This window comes from Myxocyprinus asiaticus, chromosome 3 (assembly GCF_019703515.2).
Source record: "Myxocyprinus asiaticus isolate MX2 ecotype Aquarium Trade chromosome 3, UBuf_Myxa_2, whole genome shotgun sequence".
Lineage (NCBI taxonomy): Eukaryota > Metazoa > Chordata > Actinopteri > Cypriniformes > Catostomidae > Myxocyprinus > Myxocyprinus asiaticus.
The window spans coordinates 16,779,058-16,798,206 of NC_059346.1; the positions used below are offsets into that span (position 1 = coordinate 16,779,058).

Consider the following 19,149-nt stretch of genomic DNA (forward strand, 5'->3'; position numbering starts at 1 on the left):
CAATGGGGCAGTTTTAACTGTTCATGAGATGGATAGCCTGAGGGAAAAAAACTGTTCCTGTGCCTGACGGTTCAGGGGCTGGTTGCACCAGCTACAGTAGGTTACAACTTAGCCAAGTTGTGGTGTAAATGGGCACTTATTTAGTCAGAATTTACGCACTACTAAATATTTGAGCCTTGCACCATTAAACTCAGGTAGAACGTAACCCTATGTATAAACTAAATATTTATGGCAGCCTCCGACCAGGAGTAACTGATGGAATGAAAAAGCAGACTGATATTTTATGACATCAATGAGCTCATGTTTTGTGTGACAGACATCAATCATTTCGACATACAGTATGATGTTGACATTTACTCTCGTTTACATTTACGAGATAGACTTTTATTTTTTTATACTTTTATTACTCTTCAGCATGAAACTGTTCTAACGGTGTAGTTTTCATGATGCGTCGCCCAGTGTCAAGTTTCAATACATTCCAAATATATATAGGATATTAAAATTAATAAATGTATATTTTCCCAGCCTGTAGTATTAGTATTTATTTATCACCCCCTATTTATTTTATATACAGTTCCTAGCCTATATATTATTTACACAGGACAAATATACTATTTATTAAATCTACTTTCATTATGTATCATATTTTAATGGGGATATAATTTATTACAGCTGACAGTTACACGAGTAAACAAGGTTTGAACATCAACCATAACAAGATCAAACTGAAATTCACGGCTTTTTAACACTTCTGTGTACAAATTTGAAGGCTGCTTATTGGATAAATACAGGTAAACATCATATTATGCAACTACATTACTTGACCTACTAGTTAAGTCTTGCCTTAAGAACAGGTGGTGCAACCAAATTAAGATCTGACTTAGTTACAAACTAACTAGTAGTTACTAAGCCCTTAGTGTGAACTTTACGTCCCAACTTACGTGAGAACTTACGCACAGCTAGTGCTACCCTAGTGCTCAGAGCTCTGTAGCATCGGCCAGAAAGCAACTGTTCAAAAAGGTAGTGGGCAGGGTGAGTGGGGTCCAGAGAAATGTTATTAAACCAAAAGTTTTTTTTGCTCACCTAAACTTCCATATTCGATTCTGTTTCCCGGTGCTTTACAAACTGGCTCAGCCATCCAAGTTCGTTTAAAATTGGCGAAATGTTCTTGTATCCGCCTGGGTCACCACTTCTTCCATGGACTTTTTTCTTGGTTTGACAAACTTGTCGCTCAGATTTTTCCATACTTTTCGGCAAATCGCTTCTTATTTCCCCACCGTGGCTGCAATTTCTTTCCAGGAATTCTGTGCCATCTGGCTGTCTCTATGGTCCTGCATGGATGGATCATAGAGATGCCTGTACAGACGTACCTGTTCGGCCAGAGTCGCCTCAAAGTCATTCATTTTCGGATGCGGAGCCGTGCACTCAGTTACAAAAAAAATGCCACGTGCACTGCCACGCGAAATAAGGTCTAACGCACAAAATGCGCACGGCCGCCCACTCTGCAATGACGTAATTTTTGCCGCGCGCTCCTTCGCGCTATTGCATATGTCGAGTAGAAACCAGGCTCTAGCTACACCTAAACCAATTTTCTTTCATTGAAAGGATTTACACAAACACAATTATGTCTAACTCCGTGACTTGCGCTCTGTTCCTGTTGCTCTCCGTTGTTCTCCCGTTGTCTTTTGCGGTATCGGGGGAGTATTGAAACGGCTGGACGAATTCCTTCAATTCCGAATTCCTTCAATTCCAGTGTCCGGAGTGCTTTGACGGCGAAGATGCACGCTACTGCTGTGGGACTTGCGCGCTTAGGTACTGCTGTACCTACGCGGAGGTGCGCCTTGATCAGAGTACATGCGACACTGGCTCCGAGTCCGAGAATATCGACGACATGAGAAAGATATCAGAAAGTGGTAAACATAGTTATTTTTATATTGCGAAATTGATCAGGTTTGGTACACTGAAAAAGGTGGTTAAAATGTGCAGTTGTTACCTGAAGGATCTATCTCTGCTTGATTTAACCCATAGAAATTACTTTCGTTGGTGTACATGAAGTTGTCATGTTGGTTTAGGCAGAACATGTTTGAACTGAATAAAATCTATTAATTTAGATTTTACTACGTGAAGCACATTTTTACTTCAAATATTATTATTTTACAGTGTACATTGAAAAAAAGTCATAAAGTATGTGGTAACATCTAGATTATTTGGTTTTATTCAATTCAAACATGTTATTTATCCATCTAAACCAACTTGACAAATTAATTTACACCAATGAAAGTCATTTCTAATGGTTAAATCAAGTAGAAATAGATCCTTGAGGTGTTACATCTAAACTAAATGTTAAATAACCTAATCAACTTTAAAACATAAGTTACATCAACAAATCTAATCTGAAGGGTTAAACCTGTTAGAAATAGCTTAGTTACAGTGTGCTACTAATATTATACTAAGACCAGTATTATGGCAATTTTCCACTGCACGTTACGGTTCGACTCGACTCTGCTCGCTTTACTTTTCTGAGCTTGCTTTTCCACTGCAGTTTAGTGCAGCCTCAATGTGGGTGGGATTATAGGCTGATCGTCATAGTTGCGCCGCCTCCACTGCTGTGACATCATCTTAAACGTGACACAAACACATCTGAAACTGAAACGGAAAGTTTGTACAATTTGCTTGTATTGCATGAATTACTGCGACACAAAACAAACTAGCAACAACAACTCAAGAACATTACTGACCATAAACAATAGCACGACCGCTAGCTGTTAGCTCATTGTGCTGCATAAAGCAGTTGTTGCATGGTGATTTTACACAAGGGTAACAGTTAAATTGGCCTGGTTGTTTTAGAAGCAAGCTTTCCAGTAGCTGGTCAACTAAATAAAGTGAAGCTTTTAAGCAGAATATAGAGTTAACGTAACAAAACGTACCATCCTCCATCGTGGACTCCAACAACGCCGTGGCCGAGTCCAGGGCACGCTCCCTCTATTACCATAGATAGCGTCCATTTATTCGAATCACTTCCACTTTCTTCTGTTCGAACCACTCCGGCTGCTGTGGTCCTTGATGGTTCTGTAGACACTTTTAAGTTTTTTTTTAACTTTTCCCTACACTGTTGGTAGGTCCGGTGGTAGCCGTGTGCGGCCAACAGCTGCTGAGACACTTCCTGAAAGACTTTTTTGTTTTGCATTGCCCCATCCAGCTCTCGTTGGATCCTCTCCTCGGCTACTAATGAGAAGAACATCTGCACCTCGTTTACTGACCACGGCGTGGTTTTGCGCACAGCTATTTCTTTTTACAATTCAAAAGTTGCGTGAACAAATGATACTGCTATCGCTGTTCCTAACTTTAAAACTAGCGGGTTGATGTCCTGTGTCGCAAATCCAGTGACACTGATAGTGACAATTCTCTCTGACCAATCAGTGATCTGCAGAGTTTTGACGTCACATTTAGTATTGGCTCGGCTTGCTTGGAAACCAGGTACTATCCACAGTGGAAAACCCCCAAAAAGCGAGCAGAGTCGAGCCATACTGTGCAGTGGAAAACCCCATTAGTGTCTTTGAGTACTAGAACTTTGGGCACTAAATGATTATACATTCCTTCTAGTATGAATGTGGACTCCCTATTGTAAAAGCATTTCATGACTCTGTCTCATAGTTCAAACGTTTTAATGACTGTAGCCTATATTATGTCTATTGACTGATTTATTGAATCTCCTGAACTTAAAGGGATAGTTAACAAAAATGAAAATTCTCTCATTTACTCACCCTCATGCCTTCACAGATGTGTACATCTTTCTTCTGCTAAACACAAACAAAGATTTTTAAAAGAATATTTCAGCTCTCAAGGTCCTCACAATGCAAGTGAATGGTGACCAAAATTTTGAAGCTTCTAAAAGACATAAAGGCAGCATAAAGGTAATTCATAATACTCCATTGGTTAAATCCATGTCTTCAGAAGAGATATGATGTGTGGGTGAGAAAAATTTCAATATCTAAGTCCTTTTTTACTATCAGTCTTCACTTTCACATTCTTCTTTTTTTATTTTTGGCAATTCACATTCTTCGTGCATAATGCCACCTACCGGACAGGGAGGAGAATTTATCAGTGGCGATTTCTCAGGGCCAGCAAAGCCTTCTCTGCTGGTGTAACATGCCTAATAAATAAATATTTCTTCATCCTTTCATTCTCATTGACCTTTTTGCCTATGTATTTTCAATCGCTTTCCACTTCTAATTCATCTACAAATGAATAGCAAAAAAACAAAAAGTTTATCCAATCAGAATTTATTCCTTGATGCTTACAAGCAAAGTGTGACAACTGTTTCACAAATCGCATGCCCGAAGCCATGCTCCTTAGCTGAAGCAGCGCATGAATCTGAGCTCCACCCCGTCAGGCCTTCAGAATTTCCACAGAATCCCTCAACTGTGTAAGTGAATAGGCAGCTAAAGTCAGACTGTCAGATTCGTCATCAATCAGATTGATTTTTTTTGTTCTTGGTGGGTGTGGTCTTTAGGATATGTCCCAGTCCAGGCCTTCTAGCTGGCCTTGAGTGACGCAATCACGCTTTAAGTGATGTACGTAATTTGAAAGCGAAGAGAGTGAGATCTTGCTGACGAGTCAGCTGTCATCACTGCTGGTATTGCCGTTGAGAAAGAGATCCTTATGGATTTAAAAACCTAAGATGTTATGCATGATCATGCGATTGATTAATTAAACAGGAAAGGAGGACTGATTTTCACTTCAAGAAAATTGTTAAGTGCTTTTTGCATTCTTATAGCAACATCAGGAGTTTTCTAAGTGTAAATTAGGCTGCTTGTACATTCAGTGTCGGATCAAGTTTTGAAAAGTAACCGTGTACCCTGACGAAACAAAATTTATTGCAAGCAAAATTTAAATTGCAAATATTATTAGAGAGCTTTTTCTTGGTATTAGACCTCCTAGGCTTTCATGCATGGACATGTTTTAAAAAAGTCAATTGGTATTATTAGTTGACTGCCACGTAATGAAAGTATTCATTGTGATACTGTGTTTTCTTAATGGCATGAATCGCACTGAAGGCCTAAACTTAAAATGCACAGGCCGCGGCTGGAATTTATAGTAAAAAAGGTTTTAAATATTGATCTGTTTCTCAACCATACCTATCATATCACTTCAGAAGATATAGATGTAACCACTGGTGTCATATGGATTACTTTTATGCTGCCTTTATGTGCATTTTGGAGCTTCGTTTTTGGGGGAACAATCCCATTCAAGTATATTTAAGCTCAAGCCACTTGTATAATTCCCAATCTGTGCTCATACTTAATTTTTTTTTAAACTTTTCATTCCAACTTATCTCCCATTTGTGATTGTGGTGAGCGCATTCATCTCATTCGTTCTGGTCGGATCAGTTGTGTCCATCTGCTGCTGTCAGTGTGTCAAACACAAAGCGAGCGATCGGCCGACTGGACAGTCCGCTGCTCAGACCAGCCTGTTGGAGTCTGGAGGACCTTCTGTGGACAGCTCCACCCTGTCCTGCACCTCCACTTCAGGCTCCTCCATGACAAACGCTCGCCAACCACAATCTGAGCTCAGTATGAACCTCTATGGGCCAGTTGGAAACACATTTCCCACCTCACAGTCACAGCAGTATGTTCCTCCCCTCCCTCAGGGGGCACCACATTTCTATCAGCCCTACATGAACTATGCCCTCACTACAGAACACAGCATGCTGATGACCCCCACATTCCTAGATGGCTGTACTGCATTTGTGCAGGTGCATGGAAAGCCTTTTCCTCAGGCACTTATGCACACAGAGCCCATCTATCCTAGTCTCACCAATTGATGTTCCAATATGTCTCAGGGATACAAACAGTTTTTGCCGCCTTGCATGAACTCAGGTGTTTAAAATAGACAGCCATTGTTGGTCTGTATGTGTATAATCAACTGTGCTGACATTATGGCATCATGTTGGTCCTGGTTGGTACATTGACGTGGGGTATTACTGCTTCTCATAGGAGTGTATTTGCGTGAACAATTGTTTGATTGGTTGCTCAGCAATCACTGATTGTAATGGGTTATTTATAACAGATTAGAGAATAAATGTATTTTCTTAGTCATTTTTTTTTGTCTCTTTTATCATTCTTTATTAATAATCTCTGTCTGAGTATTGTTCATGAAACTGGGTCATATTAAGGATTCAATTGTGTAGAGCCGAGGAGGGCAGGGCCGGGCTGGAATGAGACACACCCGGTCCCCAATCAGCCTGATGGGGCACGCGAGGGATAAAGGCGGCCGGGGACGACAGTTCGAGAGAGAGAGAATTGCAGGCAGCTGTACTGTGTGTTTTTAGTTGTGTGTTTTGCTTGTGTTTTTTGGTTAATAAATTGTTATTTAAGTTGTCAAGCCGGTTCTCACCTCCTCCTTTCCACTGAACTCCCCTTACACTGGTGCCGAAACCCAGGAAGGAGGAGGGATTCCCGTCGCAGGGTCCTCGACACTGCCGTCCACCCAGGGGAGCGCCGCTGCCGTCCGACGGGGGACGGAGTAGCCCGACCACCCGGACGCGGGGAACGGCCGCCGTCCGTGAGGCGAGTGGGGACGGGACTCCCCGACCGCCTGGAGCGAGGGAGACGCTGCCAGGGGCGGAGGAGCGCCCTGCTGTCCCCCGGGAACGTGGAGGGGTCGAGAGAAGACCGCCATCCGCGGGGGGAGGAGGGAAGCGACTCCCCGACCACCTGGAGTGGTAGGGCCGCTGCCAGGGGCGGTGGAGAGTCCCCATGGGACGCCGGGAACGCAGAGGGGCATTCTGTCCGCTGGGGGTCGGAGGTCTGACTCCGGTCCGCCCGGGGAGGAGCGGCTGCAGTCCGCCTGAGAGGGTGGAGTAGTGATCGAGGACCACGCGACGGCGCATCAGAGAACCGGTGAGTTTCTTTTTCTCTCTCTCCTCTCTCTCTCTCTGTCGCTCCGTGTTGGCCTTTCCCTCGCCATTTTGTGTTGTTGTTTTTTCCCCTCCTGTCTCCTCCCAGGTCGAGGAAGGCGGGGAGGACCCGCCGGCAGTCGGGGCATAAGGCACGCCCCCCCCCCGGAGGGTGGGGGGGATGTAACGTCATGCTGGGGGCTCCCCGGCCTGGGGCAACGCCGGGAGGAGTGTAGAGCCGAGGAGGGCGGGGCCGGGCTGGAATGAGACACACCCGGTCCCCAATCAGCCTGATGGGGCGCGCGAGGGATAAAGGCGGCCGGGGACGACAGTTCGAGAGAGAGAGAATTGCAGGCAGCTGTACTGTGTGTTTTTAGTTGTGTGTTTTGCTTGTGTTTTTTGGTTAATAAATTGTTATTTAAGTTGTCAAGCCGGTTCTCACCTCCTCCTTTCCACTGAACTCCCCTTACAAATTGTTTGAAAGGACCCTAAATCATTTAAAAAACCCATACAATATTGGTTTTATTTATTGAGATGAACAGTATTTTTCATAGAAATACTGAACACTGTATTCAGCAGTTTGCTGTGTCCTCTACGTCTTGTGATGTTTAGTCTCTAGAACAGCAAGTGCCTCTTTGTTTTGCAAGATCTTTGGTTTTTCTTTATAGTACATTGTGATTGTAAAGCTCTCCAGCCATTACAGCTATTTGTGTGTGTCTGAACAGGTTTTGTGCATATGTGAAGAGTTTTGGGCGTGTTTGGAGAAACAGCAGGAGGGTAAAGGACAATAGATGCAGATCTCCTCACACCCCTGAGAGAGGGATTAGTGCAGGTAAAAAGGGGTGTGTGAGAGAGATTAGGGTCTGGATGGACCAGCTGGAGTTTAAGCAGATGCGTATGAGTTCATTAATGAGCTGCAGACGAACCAACTGAGTTTCAACACAAATCATGTTATGATGTAAAAACATGTAAAGTGAAGCTGAGGAAAAGACACATACTGTAGATAATTACAGCTATACAACCAAACACATTTACACTACCTCTTTTACACATACACATGTACACTTTTTATTCTATTCACTTAGTGTTTTACTGTTATTTCCTCAAAGCTGAATCAAAGTCAACATATTTTATCAAGAATCCAAAGAGATACAAATCCACACAAAACATACAATGCAAGAACACACATAATAAGATTAACATTGCCAAGCATAAAATTAGTTCAATAAATGCTAAAGCATACATAGTTGCTTCACCATTTTTCAATCTGTGTTGTTTAAAAGGTACATTTTGTTTAATAAGTTTTATTTATAGTTTATGTGATTTATTAATTTAACAATATACTTCACATTTATTTTAAATTCAGATTATGTACTCCATTTAAAGATTACTCAATTCAGTTTGATGGAAATTTGTCATACAATTGAAATGTGGAAATCTACAAAATAGACTGAAATGTTTTAAGTGTATTTACCACTAAATCAAAGAAAAGAAAAAGCAAATAAAATTTTGCAAATATATACTCTATATATATTTTTTCATTCTTGCATTGTAACATTGTTTTTTTTTTTTCAATTTGGAATGCCCAATTCCCAATGTGCTGATAAGTCCTCGTGGTGGCGTAGTGATTCGCCTCAATCTGGGTGGCGGAGGATGAATCTAAGTTGCCTCCGCGTCTGAGACCGTCAATCCACGCGTCTTATCACGTGGCTTGTTGAGCGCGTTACCGCAGAGACATAGGATGTTGAGAAAAGGATCGATTATCTGGAGTCAACGGAAAGGGAATTATCCGTTAATCCTCCCGCGTCCAAAATAGACTGTAACAAGTTCTTAGTTCAGGCAAATGGAGGAGTCAGGAGACAGCAAAGCAGGTTCAAGGTCAGTCTTTTAATCCTCAGTTTCTCACACACACACACACACACACACACACACAATCGACGGTAACCGTCGATACAGATTAAATAATAACTAAGAATATTCGTGGCCGTCTCTGGACTTGTCAGTCACTCTCTCTCCCTCTCTGATGCTCTGGCGTGCCTTTTAAGTCTCCCTCCGCCATCACTATAATGAGAGACAGGTGTTAGAGATAGTTATGAGCCAGGTGATGAGCCTTACCGCTCTCCCTCTCCCGCAGACCAACACATGTCCCCACCGCTGACTCAGGCCGGGGCAACATCTGGCCTGCCCACTCCCCCCCCATCCCTGGAGAGAAAGTCAGCCACAACCATCTGCGCCCCTGGTCTGTGGATCACCTTGAAGTTAAAAGGCTAGAGAGCCAGATACCAACGGGTGATCCACGTGTTAGTATCCTTCATGCGGTGGAGCCACTGCAGAGGAGTGTGATCAGAACAGAGGGCAAAGGCCCATCCCAGCAGGTAGTAGCGGATGGTCAGAACAGCCCACTTAATCGCAAGACACTCCTTCTCGATGGTGCTATATTTTGTCTCCCTGAAGGAGAGCTTGCGACTAATAAACAGCACTGGCCATTCCTCCCCCCACCTCCTGCGAGAGCACCGCGCCCAGCCCCCTGTCAGATGCATCAGTCTGCAAAATAAAGGGGAGAGAGAAGTCAGGTGCAAGTAAAAGCGGCCCCCCACACAATGCAGATTTTACCTTAAGGAAGGCCTGTTGGCATGACTCTGTCCACTGGACTGGATCGGGAGCCCCCTTTTTAGTAAGGTCAGTCAGCGGGCTGGTGACATCAGAATAACTAGGCACAAACCTTCGGTAGTAGCCAGCCAGCCCCAAAAATTGCCTTATCCCCTTTTTGGTCTTGGGCGACGGACAGGCTGCGATAGCTGCAGTTTAATCAACCTGTGGACGCACCTGCCTATGACTCAAGTGGAACCCCAGATACCTAACTTCCACCCGCCCAGTTGCACACTTCTTCGGGTTGGCTGTGAGCATTCTCAGGACAGCCCTCAGATGTTGCATATGCCGCTGCCAATCATTACTGTAAATGATGATGTCGTCCAGATATGCGGCGGCATATGCCATGTGAGGTCTGAGGATCTTGTCCATAAGGCGCTGAAATGTGCCGGGGCTCTGGACAAACTGAATGGAAGAGTCACAAATTGGTGTAATCCAAACGGTGTGGAAAAAGCCGTCTTTTCTCGGGACATTGGAGTTAAAGGGATCTGCCAATAACCCTTTGTTAAGTCCAGCGTCGAGTAAAATTGAGCCGCACCCAAACGATCGAGTAACTCGTCAATTCGTTGGATAAGCGTCAAATTTGGACACCGCGTTCACTTTCCGGTAGTCGACACAGAAGCGGACCGAGCCATCACTCTTCGGTACCAGAACTACCGGGCTGGCCCAATCTTGTATTACGCCCATTTCGAGCATTGCCTCTAATTCTTCCTGAACAATCTTTTTCTTGTGTTCAGGAAGACGATAGGGGCGGCTACGAACCACCACCCCCGGGATGGTCTCGATATGGTGCTCTATGAGGTTCGTGTGACCGGGTAGGGGTGAAAAAACATCCGCAAATTCCACTTGCAACCTGGCAATCTCTGTAAGCTGCGACAGTGAGAGGTGGTCTCCGCAAGGGACCGGGGTGAATGAACTTGATTTGGGAAATTCCTCTGGCCCGAGTTCCGCCCTCTCCGGAACTACCGTCGCCAAGGCTACAGGTACCGCCTCCCTCCATGGTTTGAGGAGGTTGAGGTGGTAGATTTGACGTGCCCCTCTCCTATCCATTCGCCTAACCTCATAATCAAGATCTCCAACTCGTCGTGTGACCTCAAAGGTTCCTTGCCACTTGGCGAGTAATTTGGAGCTCGAAGTGGGCAGCAATACAAGCACTTTATCTCCCTGTGCGAATTCCCGTAGTTGAGTGCCCCTGTCGTACAGTCTTGCGCTTGGAGCAAATTCTCCTGTGTTGAATTTGTTTTTTGCTATTCAAAGGTCCTTCCTCCCAAGCTTCACATATGACGTCAAGCACGCCACAGGGCTGGTGCCCATACAGTAGCTTAAACGGGGAAAACCCAGTGGAGGCTTGCGGGACCTCTCGTACTGCAAACAGCAGGGGTTCGAGCCACTTATCCCAGTTTTTAGCATCTTCGTGTACGAACTTACGAATCATATTTTTTAAGGTCTTATTAAATCGTTCGACCAACCCATCGGTTTGCAGGTGATAAATGCTGGTGCGAATCGACTTAATACCTAATAATTCATAGAGTTCGCGAAGTGTACGTGACATGAATGTTGTGCCTTGATCAGTGAGGATTTCCTTTGGAATACCCACTCGGGAGATAATTTTGAAGAGTGCCAACACTACGTGCTGAGATGTTGCTTAGAGGCACTGCTTCCGGATATCGCGTTGCATAGTCCACCAGAACTAATACAAAGCAATGGCCACGTGCAGTCCGTTCTAATGGCCTGATGAGATCCATGCCAATTCTCTCGGAGGGGATCTCGATCAGTGGCAGTGGGCGCAATGGCGCTTTTGGGGTGGCCGGTGGATTTACCAACTGACATTCACGGCACGCCGCACACCACTTGCGAACATCCCCGTGAATGCCTGGCCAAAAAAAAAAAAAATGGGCCATTATACAGTTCAATGACTTTTCATGACCTAAGTGGCCAGCCACTGGATTATAGTGAGCCGCCTGGAAAAAGGTTTCCCGATGGCTTTTTGGTACTAACAGCTGAGTTGTATACTCTTTGGTTTGTGTGTCCTGCATCACTCGATACAACTGCTCTTTGATAATAGAAAAGTACGGGTATGTAAGCGCAACACCAGGCTGCAGCTGTTGACCATCAATTACTTTCATTTGGTCAAAGGTGTGCTTAAGGGACTAATCACGCGACTGCTCCACAGGGAAATCCCCCTCAGGGAAGCCCCTGAGAACGGGAATTCCCCTGTCTGCATCATCCCGATGCGGAGCTGACTTTGACGGCCCAGGCACCGCCTCACCAGTCATTGTATCGCAGGTCACACCCCACCCCACTATTTTGCAGGACCCATCCACACACATTACCCTCAATAAATTTTTAAAGCCGGACCAATTGGTTCCCAGAATTAGTGGATGGGTGAGGCGGGGATTAACCGCAGCATTTTTCCTCTGAATCGTATCTCAGTGGTAACCACTGGATACTTGTGAATGTCACCATGCACACACCTCACCCTCACCAGTTTATTTTTATCCATTGCCCCACCTTGCACCAAGCGTTGGTGGATCGAGGTTTGAGAACAACCTGTATCCACCAAAGCTTGATGTGTATCCCCTTTTACTCTTACCAGTATCCGATACACTCCTGTCCGATCAGTGGCAGCCTGTGGAGCGTCGGGGATCTGGACCAGTGTTCCCACCTGCATTATTGGACACCGCTCCTGGTTGTGTCCGGTTTCCCCGCAGCTCCAGCAGACCGGCCCAGGTCTTCCTTCCGCACTCGTGGGGGCAGTCTCGCCAACCTGGGGGGGATAGAGGAGGGAGATGGGGGGGTAGGAGAGACAGACAAGGGGAAGGGTCCTCTGGACCGGGGGCGGGGTCTGGGTGGGCCTCCCCACCTCCGCGGAGCCGGAACTGGCGAGAGAGAGGAGAATGGGGGGAGGGGAGGGAACATGAGGCACAGGGGGTGGAGAGAGAGAAGAGAGAGAAGAGAAAGAGCCTGCTTCGCCGCCTTCTGGGAACGCCGCCATGTAGTCCTCTGCCAACGGGACGGCTCCCTCCAACGACGCTGGGCGGTGGCACTGGACCCACTCAGACAAGCCTCGGGGAAGTTGGGAAATTAACTGCTCCAGTACCACCAGTTCGACCACTTCCCTGATGCCGCGGGTTCCCCCCACCAGCAGCCATTTCCGGCAGGCGTCACAGAGCTGCTGCGCAAAAGCGAATGGGTGACCGTCCTTCCCGAAGCTAAACGAGCAGAAGAGCTGCCGACTCTGCTCCGGGGTCCAACCGACCCATTGCTGGATGGCCTTCTTCACGTGATTGTAATCCAGGAGGCTGGCGGCGGGGAGTTGTTGTGTCGCCAGCTGCGCCTCCCCGGAGAGCAGGGGCAACAGGCGGGCCACCCACTGATCGGGAGGCCACCTCCAAACCTCCGCGGTTTTCTCAAAGAGGTCGAGGAAGGCCTCCAGATCGTCGTTTGGCTCCATTTTCGTGAGGGCCACCGGTGGGACAGGCTCCGAGGAGGTCACAGCACCAGCCCCCTCCCTGGCGATCAAGCTCCGGAGCACCTGCCGGTCCTCCGCTTGTGCCTGGAGCAGGACTTGAAACCGTTGTTCCTGCTCCCGGCATACTTCCATGAGGGCATGGTGTTGCGACTGCTGGATGCTGGTGAGGGTCTTAAAGACTTCGCCCAGTGGTGAGGACTCCATAAAGGCACTCTCCTCCAAAGCCAGGTTCTCGGCACCACTGTAACAAGTTCTTAGTTCAGGCAAATGGAGGAGTCAGGAGACAGCAAAGCAGGTTCAAGGTCAGTCTTTTAATCCTCAGTTTCTCACACACACACACACACACAATCGACGGTAACCGTCGATACAGATTAAATAATAACTAAGAATATTCGTGGCTGTCTCTTGTCGGTCACTCTCTCTCCCTCTCTGATGCTCTGGCGTGCCTTTTAAGTCTCCCTCCGCCATCACTATAATGAGAGACAGGTGTTAGAGATAGTTATGAGCCAGGTGACGAGCCTTACCGCTCTCCCTCTCCCGCAGACCAACACATGACCACACCCCCCCATGCCACACAGACTTGGAACACATTTAGGAAAAACCGGAATTTCTTGAAAATATGAGCCGAAGGAACAATATACGGATTGTTGGAATTCCTGAGCATGAAGAAGGCAGTGATTTGGTGAAATTCCTGGACGAGCTCTTTCTGAGTCTTCTCGACATAACAGGCCATAAACTGGAAATTGAGCGAGCTCACAGAGTCCCGGCTCGCAGATCTGCTGAGGGAGATATGCACCGATCAATTCTGGCCAAATTTCTGAGATCATCTGATAAGGATATCGTGTTGCACCAGGCGAGGAGCAAAGGAAAGCTTTCTTGGAAGAATCACAATATTTTCTTGTTCCCGGACTTTGCGAATTCAACAAGAGAGAAACGTGATCAGTACAAGGAATGTAAGAAACTCTTACATCAAAGAAACGCTTTTGCACTGATAATTCCGGCCAAATTGAGAATAGACACCAAGGACGGCAGCAATTTACATGTCCCAAACTGGCACTCTCCTTCATAAATACATTGGCGTGAGTAAGCCATTTGATGTTTCTTATATTAGTGGACAGACTCGCTGTTCAGTAACTCGATTGTCTGAGGAAGCTGGGCGCTATTTTTGTTTCTTTTTGCGTTGGCTCCGCCTAGCGGCTGGAGTTTGTTCCCAGCCAGATTAAAAATTGTCACTATGGATAACAGCAAAATATCTACATACTCACATAAAGGACATCTTTTATAAAGTTGATGGGCTGAGTAAGTCATGGTGTTTTTTTTTGTTTTGTTTTTTTTATGTGGCCTCCGAGTGAATTTGACTCTTGATCATCTGAGGAACTGGGATGCTTGTTTTGTTTCTTTTCATGCTGGTTCTGCCTAGTGGCTGGAGCGTGTTTTGTGGAATTACACTGCCTCGGGACAGTTGTGGATGAATCTGTTCATTCTTTGTGCTTGTGGCTTCACGCCATCCACCGTGGCAACCACACTGAACTCACCACGTGCCTCACTGAGAACGAACCACATTATAGCGACCACGAGGAGTTTACCCCATGTGACTCTATCCTCCCTTGCAACTGGGCCAATTTGGTTGCTTAAGAGACCTGGCTGGAGTCACTCAGCATGCCCTGGGATTTGAGCTAGCGAGCTAGCGAACTCCAGCAGTGGTAGACAGCGTATTTTTCCACTGAGCTACCCAGGCCCCCCAATTTTGACCCTTTAATAAAAAGGTTTTTGAGCGATGTGGTCAGGTGGGCTTCATTACATTTATCGATGATAGGGAAGGTTAATGTTATTAAAATGAATTGTATTCCAAAATGTAACTACCTGCTACAATCTCTCCCTGTAGATGTCCCCCTCTCTTATTTCAAGCAATTTGATAGCATAGCGAAGTCCTTCATTTGGAATAGTAAGCGTCCCAGATTGCATTTCAGTAAGCTACATAGGCCGATTGACAAAGGTGGGCTAGGCCTATCCAAGATTTTGTTTTATTACTATGCGTTCAGTCTCAGACATTTGGCTCATTGGTCTCTTCCACCTGAGAGAGCCCCTCCCTGGTTTGGTATTGAACAGGAAGTTCTTGCCCCCATTTTGCCATTGCAAAGCCTCTCTATCAAATTAATCAAAGAAAGTTAAGTCACACCCCGTTATTTCGCATGTACACTCGGTATGGACAAAAGTGTCCAAAATGTTTAAATCGGACATTATTTAAATGTTGCCTCGAGCATATGGCAGAACCCAAGATTGTGTATCGGTAAGTCCCCTTTCTGCTGGTTGGAGTGGATTGGGAGGGGGGTTACTACACTCGGTGATCTAAATGAGAATGGAGTGTTGAGATCGTTTGAAAATCTGGTTCAACATTTTTGGATCCCCAGATCTCAGTTTTATAGGTATTTACAACTGTGCCACCTGCTTTGTACTGTTTTTGGGAGTAGCACACACACCCCCCTAAAGCAGCAGATACTCTAGGAGAGGTGATTACTGCTTTTGGAAAAGGTCATGAGGCATCAGTGTATTACTCCCTGTTAATTCAGAGTCTGGGGGACGGAGCTTTTACTTCTGGGAGAAAGGAGAAAGACTTCAACTTGGTATTGGAGGAGGGAGTGTGTGCTAAGATTCTTAAAAACATTAAGTCTGCATCTAGAGATGCAAGGGTGCATCTTATGCAATTCAAAATTTTGCATAGATTTTATTGGACCCCCTCTAGATTGTATAGGCTTGGTCTTAAAGACACACCCACCTGCTGCCAATGCCAATCGGAGGATGGAGACATGACCCATGTTTTTTGGTGGTGTGTTGAGATCCAGAAATTTTGGTTGAAAGTTCAGAATTTTTTGTCTGACGTGGTAAGCACTCGGGTTTCGTTTTGCCCCAGATTTTGTGTTCTGGGCGATGGGGTGGTTATTGATGTGGGGGATAGTCATATAGAGAATTGGGTTCTGACCTGTGTGATGATCACCAGGCAGGTTATTTTGAGGGGTTGGAGGTCAGCTGGTGCGCCCCCATATTCGGAGTGGTGGCTTATGAGTTGGTGTCATCGGGAAGAAGGGGTAGCTTAGATTTGTTTATCTGGAAATGGGGCAGGTATTTTGAGTTTTTGGAGGGCTCTTGGGTGGGGTGTGGAGAGAGTAGTGTAATATAGTTAGTGTGATTATTATGTGTGTGTATGTATGTATGTACGTGTATGTATATATATACATACATACATACATACATACATACATATATATATATATATATAAATCGCTTTTGCATTTATTATCCAAACTGAGAATAGAAACAAAGGATGGTCGCAAAGTATTTACATGTCCAAAACAGGCACTCTCCTTCATAAATACATTGGAGTGAGTAAGCCATTTCATGTTTCTTATATTAGTGGTTTGACTCGCTGAACATACACTCGATTGTCTGAGGAAGCTGGGCGGCATTTTTTGTTTCTTTTTGCGTTGGCTCCGCCTAGCGCCTGAAGTTTGTTTTGTAGAATGACACTTCCTTTAAGAAATTTTTCCATTGACGGAAGCTCATTTTCACACTGAAATTCCTGGCCAGATTGAGAATGGACACAATGGATGGCCGCAAAATATCTACATGCTCACATAAAGGACATCTTTTATAAAGTTGACGGACTGAGTAAGTCATGTTGTATTTTTTTTTACGCGGCCTCTGAGTGAATTTGACTCGCACAATACACACTTGATCATACGAGGAACTGGGATGCCTGTTTTGTTTCTTTTTGTGCTGGTTCCGCCTAGCGGCTGGAGCTTGTTTTGTGTAAAAACACTCCTTCGGGACAGTTGTGGATGAATCTGTTCGTTCTTTGTGCTTATGCCTCCTGTTGGCTGGAGTTTGTTTTTGTGGAATATTTTAACGGGACATTAGAATGATTTCGTCATCTGCTGAACTCATAAACAGCCAGCTCACTGAACAATTGTCTGTCTGTCTTTCCAAGGAAACTGAATGGCTGTATATCAGCTGGAGTCTGTTTTATGGAGGAACACACCTTTGAGACAGTTCTGTGAATGAATCTACACATTCTTTGTTTTTATTCTGCCTGTTGGCTGGGGTCTGTTTTAAAAAGTATTTTCTGTTATGTAATTTTGCCTCACAAAATTTGTGCAGAAACACCGGACTTGAGCAATCCGATGGCAAAGTTGTCGTGGGGGTCTCGTAGGCGCACATGGACCTTTTGAGTTTAGAGGGATTGACGCCGGTTGGCGCTGTCGTGTGCAGGGTTAATGTGCACGTTTTTCTTTTTTCTGTTTGTTTAGTTCAGGGGGAAGTTCGGGGTTTGATTGTTGCAGTAATGGGGAATGTGGTCTGTATAATCTAACCGGAGATTTTGGGATTCCCAGATCTCAGTTTTATAGGTATTTACAGCTGCGCCACATGCTCTGTACTGTTTTTGGGAGTAGCACACACACCCCTAAAACGGCAGATACTTTGGGAGAGGTGATTACTGCTTTTGGGAAAGGTCATGAGGCATCAGTGTATTACTCCCTTCTGATTCAGTGTCTGGGGGATGGAGCTTTAACTTCTATTAAGAGATTATGGGAGAAAGATTTTAACTTGGTATTGGAGGATGGAGTGTGGACTAAGATTCTGAAAAATGTCAAGTCTGCATCTAGAGTTGCAAGGGTTCACCTTATGCAATTTAAGATTTTACAAAGATTTTATTGGACCCCCTCTAGATTATAAAGGCTTGGTCTTAAAGACACACCCACCTGCTGGCGATGCCAATCAGAAGTTGGAGACACAACCCATGTTTTTTGGGGATGTGTTAAGATCCAAGATTTTTGGTTAAAGTTTCAGAATTATTTGTGTTACATTCTGGGCACTAAAATTTTACTTTGCCCCAGACTTTGTATTTTGGGCAATGGGGAAGTTTGAAATTTGGGGGTAAATGTATAAAAAATTGGGTTCTGACTGGCGTGATGATTGGCAGACAAATTATTTTAAGGGGTTGGAAGTCAGACGGAGCACCACAATTTCCGGAGAGGTGTGCGGAGATGGGGAGGGTGGCGGCTTTTGAGAAGATGATAGATGGAAGGCTGGGGCTGGAGGACTTGTTTTCAGGAAGTGGGGTAGGTATTTGGTGGTTTTGGGGGACTCTAGGGGAAGGGATGAGGAGAGAGACGTTTAGTTTAATTATGCATGTTTATTATATATTTTATTTATTTTTTTATTTATTTTTTATTTTTGTATTTTATTGTTTGTGTGTGTGTGTGTGTGTATTATTTTATGTGACCACAGGGGTGTTCTTTGGGGTAGGGTGGGGTTGGTGTTGGGGAGGGATATTAATGAGGGTTAAAAGTTAAATGTTGATTTGGTGTGTATATGTTGTGTTTTTCTCTGTTGTGTTATTTTCTTTGAATCAATAAAAAATGTTAATTACAAAAAAAAAAAAAAACACTGAATGAATATTAGGTTTAAGAAAATCCAGCCTGGTACAAATGTGTCTTTTCTTGAATAAATCAGCTGTTGACTGACCTGTGGTACTGTTGGATGTTATACGATAGCGCAATAAAAATAAATAAATTTTATCATCAATACACATCTTTTCATTGGTCAATCTTTTCATACCAATTTTAAATGTCTAGGTGTGCTGGTTGTATGCAGGATACCATTCTGCTTTACAAATATCTGAAAATCATCAGAGGTGAATGTGGTTGTATTGTCAGTCACTATTTGTTTGGGTAATCCATATGCAGAAAACAGTCTCTTAAATCTAGTAATCGTCCCTTGGGAAGTAATTTGGGACATGCAAAAAACTTCTAACCACTTGGAATGAGCATCAACCAAAATCATAAACATATTGTTAAGAAATGGTCCGGCAAAGTCTATATGCAACCTTTCAAACACTCACCCGGGAATTCCCACGGATGAAGAGGAACTTGACTTGGCATCCGCTGTTCCTTTTGGCAAGGTTTGCACTCCTTGCAAACTTTCTCCACATCCATGTCCATTTTTGACCACCACACATATTTACGAGCTAAAGCTTTCGTTTTAACAATGCCAAGATGGCCTGAGTGAATTTTTTGCAGCACTGCTCTTCTGAACTTCAGTGGAATGACCACTCTTGTGCCCCATAACACAC

General features: G+C 44.8%; 1 pseudogene; it reads left to right on the plus strand.

The window, feature by feature from the left end:
• Window positions 1-1,624: 1,624 nt before the first annotated feature.
• On the plus strand, window positions 1,625-5,824 carry LOC127417272 (protein shisa-1-like; annotated as a pseudogene).
• The last annotated feature ends 13,325 nt before the right edge of the window (window positions 5,825-19,149 follow it).